Raw genomic sequence first — 6,000 nt, 5'->3', positions numbered from 1 at the left:
ATATATATGTTTTATACATATATATATGTATACTCACCACAGTAAAAAAAATTTTAAAAGAGAGCCATTTGTAAGTGATGGGGAAAAAAATAACTCTGGAAAAGAATCCTTTAAAAGAATAATCACTTAAGCAAACTACATTTAGGCTTTCATCTATGCCTGTATTTTAGATAAGACCTCAGAATCCATTACTGAGCCCCTGTTTTCTATTTCTCATCTCTAATCTCTTAATAGCGTAGAAGGCTTTTCCTCATTCTTGCTTTTACTAATTCCAATTGTAAAACCACTCATGAGAAAGGTATCAGTGGGGGCTTTAGGAATATTTAGCCATTTGAGTACACTCATTCCATCAACCTATCTAGAAAACACAAGCAGTAAAAGGGAAGGAACTAAAAAGGAATGAACACAAAAGGACAAACTAAGCAACCTATTTTAAAAAAGAAATAAAAGATTAAGTCCAGGCAATACAAAAAGTTGTCAATTAAACATAACGTAACCATAGCATAGTATATGCCTTAGGCATATTGTGACAATGTAATCACTGGATGTATTAATTTAACCAAACATTGTGACCAAATTATATTGGGAGAATGGGATGAGGAAATATGCACCATGAGAGGGGGATAATAAGAGAAATAAAGCCTGGTAAGTCAAAAATTAACCTTTTTTATAAATCTTTGTAAGCACTATAAATGTTATTTAGAAAAAATGGATGTAAAAACACAAGGGAAAAAAAAACAGCAAAGGAGTGTCAAAAGTGGTTTCTTCCAAAGAAAGAAAATAGGAGTAAAGAAGATGAGGGTATTGTTGGGGTTTTTGTTTGTTTGCTTTGTTTTTCTTGTAAGTTTATGAAGTGGTTTAAATTTTTAAAGAATGTATATGTATTATTTTCCTACAAGTAAATTTTAAATTTAAAAACTCACGTGAACTTTTAATCTATTGCATTTTTAAAAGGATTTAGGGAAAATCTAGTCTTAGACTAAAACACCTATATCTTTACCTATTGGATTTCAGCAAAAGCAATAGAACCCAAATAAGTTCCTTTCCACATATATTTTGATCTTCTATAGCATCTGGGGCTTTCATTTCCAACCCTAAAAAGGCTTTGTATTCACTTTTCTCTCCCCATTTCTCAGCTTTCTGCTAGATTATTAATATTTTCTTTAAAGCATAATCATTTCTTACTTAAAAAAATAGTATGGAATAATAATGGTCCAGAAAAGGGCTTCCAGAGACTGTCAGTATGAACCAATACTTACCATCAGGAAAAAAAAAAAATGAGTGTAATAAAAATAATACTGAGGAGTGCCTTAGGGATATAAAAGAAACTACTCAGCAGATGGAAAAAAGAGAAAGGATGTAATGACCTCCATCCACTTACCTTTCCCAAAGTTCTTCCAAGCTAAGGACAATGGCACCTCACAATGAGGTGGTTCAGAATCACAGGGGATGTCAATCTCTTACAATCACTTACTATGTCACAGTCACTGACAATATCATAATCATTCATTGAGAGGAAACACATGCTGAAAATGTCCCTTTTTTTATGTTTCTCATGGAGGAATATTGTAAAAGTAGTTATTAATCCAGAGAATGTAACACTAATCTCTTTTGAGGCTAATTAATGTGAATTTTCTTTTCTCTTTTAGAAACCTGTTCAACTTATAGCAGTAAGTCACTCATTTCCTTCTCAATTCTGGTGTATTTCAGTCTTTTAAAACAAATGAGAACCATTCCATACACTAATTATTTTCTATCCTAATTCTGAATGACCTGAGACACATGGTTCTCTAGTTCCTTAGGTTTCATATTACTTAAAATCCTCTCGCTTCGTTGAAGAATATTTGGAAGGCAAATTTCCAATGACTGACCAAAAGAAGCAAGAGAGATTTCTCCAAAGATTGATTGTAATGAGTTATAAATTGAAACTGAAACACCTTCCAAAATAATGAGGAAAAAAATAAGGTGGAAACAGATTTTAAAATAAGAGAAGGAAAAGAATGAGATAAGAAACTGGGGGCAGCAAATTTTGAAGTAATGCAGGTCTTAACAGTCTGAAAGCTGAAAGACAGGAGGGAGACAGCAACCTCTTTCCTAGGAGGGGCTTCAATGCCACAGAATCTGTGGTGAAGGATCTGGTGGTTGTATGAAAAGAATGTAATCGATGCATATTACTTTCACCATGTATTAGATGAAAGAGATTGACAAATGTGTTTTATTTTAGAAATATCTGTAATAACTCTCAATAATTTCCTTTTTTCTACTGATTTACAGTAGAATGCTTTGAACATTGTATGAAGGACAACATTGTCACTTACACAAAAAATTTAGACCACAAGTTTACGCTCTCTCCTGACAGGTTATTGTTACATTAACCAAAAATTAAACCCATTGTTGTCAAGTCAATTCCCACTGAGAGTGACCCTATAGCGAAGAGTATAATTGCCCCATAGGTTTCCAAGGTGCGGCTGGTGGATTTGAACTGCCAACCTTTTGATTAGCAGCCAGACTCTTGACTACTGTGCCACCAGAAAGTAAAATCAGCTCTGATAGACGTGAAGAATAGCATGAATGGAAAAATGCCCTGATAAAGCTGAAAATAACTCCTAAACAACAAAAATTCACTTTTCACATGTTTCTGTACCTAATTAGAGAAGTAAGAAAGGGGAGGTGGAAAATAAAAAGAAAGCAGTGCAGCAACAACAACCAATATGTGTGTTTGTGTGTGTGTGTGTGGTTACATATGTATGTATGTATAAATATGTATATATCTGTGTGTGTGTGTGTGCATATATACATATATCTATATGTATATATTGAGCCCTGGTGGCACAGTGGTTACAAGCTATGGCAAGCTACAGCTGCTAACCAAAAGATCAGCAGTTTGAATCCACTAGCTGTTCCTTGGAAACCCTATGGGGTGGTTGTACTCTGTCCTATAGGGTCACTATGAGTCAGAATCAACTCAACAGCAAAGGGTTATATGTATATATGTGTGTGTGCATGAATATATATTCATATATATAATAAAACACACAGTGGGCACAGTTACGGGTACTTCTTAGACATAACCAAATACCTCACGAGATTGGTTTTCTGGATTTGAAGGCATAGGACCAGTCTCATGGGAAAACTTGGTAAATAGGCACAATATAGTTCATAAAGTTTATGCTTTGCATCCTAGTTTGGTGAGTAGTGTCTGGGGTCCTAAAAGCTTGCAAGTGGCCAACTAAGATACAACTATCTGTACCTTCTAGTCCAGAGTAAAGAGAAGGAAGGAAACCAAAGACTCAGAGAAGAAACTAGCCTACAGGACTAACAGTGTACAAAAACCATGGCCTCCTCTACCCTGAGACCAGAACTAGATGGTGGCTGACCACCACTAACAACCATTCTGATCAGGGCTACAACAGATGGATACTGCCAGAAGAGGAGAAAAATGTGGGACAGAACTTAAATTCTTAAAAAGTCCAGACTTACTGGACAGGTTGAGAATAGAGTATTCCCCAAGACTATCACCCTGAGATACACCATAAACCTTGAAACAAAACTACCCCCTGAGGTCACCTTTTAGCTAAATAACAGATAGACTCATAAAATAAAGAATATTGCCAGTGAGTACTCTGCATCTTTAAAAAAATCATCTGTATAAAATCAAATAGTCAACAGTTACTCTAAAGTAAGGGGACAGGGAAACCAGATTACTGGAAATGACACATTGTGAAAAATGTAACCAATGTCACTGAACAATTTGTCTAGTAATTGTTCAATGGAAACCTAACTTGCTGTGTAAACTTTCACCATAAAAACAATAAAATAGTATCAAAAAAAAAAAAAGCTACGATGATATAAAAATAGTGGGAAGTAGGAATGTGTTAAATGCCCAATATTTAGTGCAATGTAAATATTGGGCCGAGTGATGAAATGAAAAATTCTAAGAAGCGACACCCACCACAGCACCTTTGAAGGTCTACCAAACTGAATGATCAGAGAAACTAAAGAACTAGAGCTATTCTTGCATGAAGTCCACAGTTGCTGCACTCACCAAGTAACTTAGCAGATGAGATGCTTCCTAAAGAGCATGTTTCCTGTGCAAAGATTGGGTAAGATCTGGGTAACTGGTCCAGAAAACCTAACCTCATTCATTTCTTTGGCTTACTTTTAGGTTTAACTTCAACATCTTTTGGTAAGTTTTTTATTCTCATATCTGGTGTTCTCTGAGCCTTCTGGGGAACTTTTTTTGCAATTTCTATTTTCACTTCTAAATAGATTCAAATTTAGACTCAGGTATGTTCACCTCTTTTAATTTTATATAACTAGAATCTCCTTAGATTATTTATGAATGTTCAGCAAGTGAAGAACCCATTAATAAAAGGAATGGAGAGTAAATCAGGAAGGACCAAAACAAAATTCAGGACCACTGTTAACTCAAGCAAGAAGTGGAAGGATGCAATGCAGAAGAAAAAGATGCCATCAGGAAGGGCACACATCTAGGGGGCACCTGGATGCTGAGTACATGGATACTATTAACTCTTTAAAGTATATGCAAATATATCTAAGCTCTTAGATATGCATGAGATATTTCATAATAAAATGTTTTTCTTAATTCAAGAGATAGAGGAAAAGTAAATTAGTAATCTCATTAGGATGGTTATAGTAGCTTATTGGCCAAAATATTAATAAAGGATGAATATGTATCTGAAGGGCAGTGGAAAAGGAGAGAAAAATAGAGGAAGAAGGTCAAAAGCAAGAGTAAGAACAACAGGAAGTGAAAGTACATAAAAATGTAGTAACATTCGAATAAAAGCAGGTAAACAAAAGTGGCGTCCTTAAGAAGAGAGGGGTAGAGGTAGCAAAGGATAGAAGATAATATGAATTGAGCACCTAATAAGAAAAGGGAACTTTGCATATAGAACTCACTATAATTCTATCATTTGCCCTATTTCTGAGGCAAGAAAACAGACATATTGAGGTTAAATAACATATTCAAATCCCTACAGCTATTAAGCAAAACCAGGATTGAAATCAGATCAAAGTGAATTTAAAATTTACACACTTTTTTAATTTTTCACCTTCATCTACAGCCCCTAGTCCCATTCCCTTTGCAATTAATTAATTAACTCTGCAATTAATCTCTGTCCTTAAGTATTCTTTCATCCTTAAATAACTTGTAGCATTCCTTTCTGCATGTGTGCTGAATTTTCACCAAGTCTTACTCTTTCTCTTTTGTGTATTTAACATCTTTCAAGATCTACCGTGTTGCTGTATGTACATCCCATATATTGCTTTTAAATTCTGTAAAATATTCCAGAGAATGCATCACCACATTTCCATTCTCCTGGTGGTGGATAGGAAACTCTGGTGGTGTAGTGCTAGCCAAAAGGCTGGCAGTTTGAATCCACCAGGTGCTCCTTGGAAACTCTATGGGGCCATTCTACTCTGTCCTATAGAGTCAATATGAGTTGGAATTGACTCGACGGCAATGGTTTTTTTCGTTTGTTTTTTGTTGTTGTTTTTTTTTTTTTTCTGGTTTGGTGGTGGACACACAGTGGCCTCCAAAGCCCTACAATCACAAACATACCATAATGGACAACCTGTTACGTGTTCCCTGTGGGACTGAGTTAGAATTCCTTGAGATATATATTTAGCAGACAGATTTCTAGCCATACAGCATATGTCAGATAGTTTCCATAATTGCTGTACAACTTACTTTCAGTTCAGTTCAATTCAACCGATGTTCTTAACAACATCTTGAATCATGGCGCTTACAAATTTTGCCACTGAGGTGGAGAAGGGTATATTAATGTTGCTTTAATTTGCATTTCTCTGACCCCAATGAGTTTTAGCGCTTCATCACATACTTGTTAACTATTCAGATTTCCTTTTTGTGAGCTTATTTTCATATCAGTTGCCACGTTTCTACTGGATTTTCTCTCTTTTTCTTACTCATTTTCAGGCGCCATTCATACATCCCAATTATTGTATCTTCTCCCAGTTTAT

Source organism: Trichechus manatus, unplaced genomic scaffold (assembly GCF_000243295.1).
Source record: "Trichechus manatus latirostris isolate Lorelei unplaced genomic scaffold, TriManLat1.0 scaffold00390, whole genome shotgun sequence".
Lineage (NCBI taxonomy): Eukaryota > Metazoa > Chordata > Mammalia > Sirenia > Trichechidae > Trichechus > Trichechus manatus.
Note: the sequence above shows the minus strand (reverse complement) of the source record.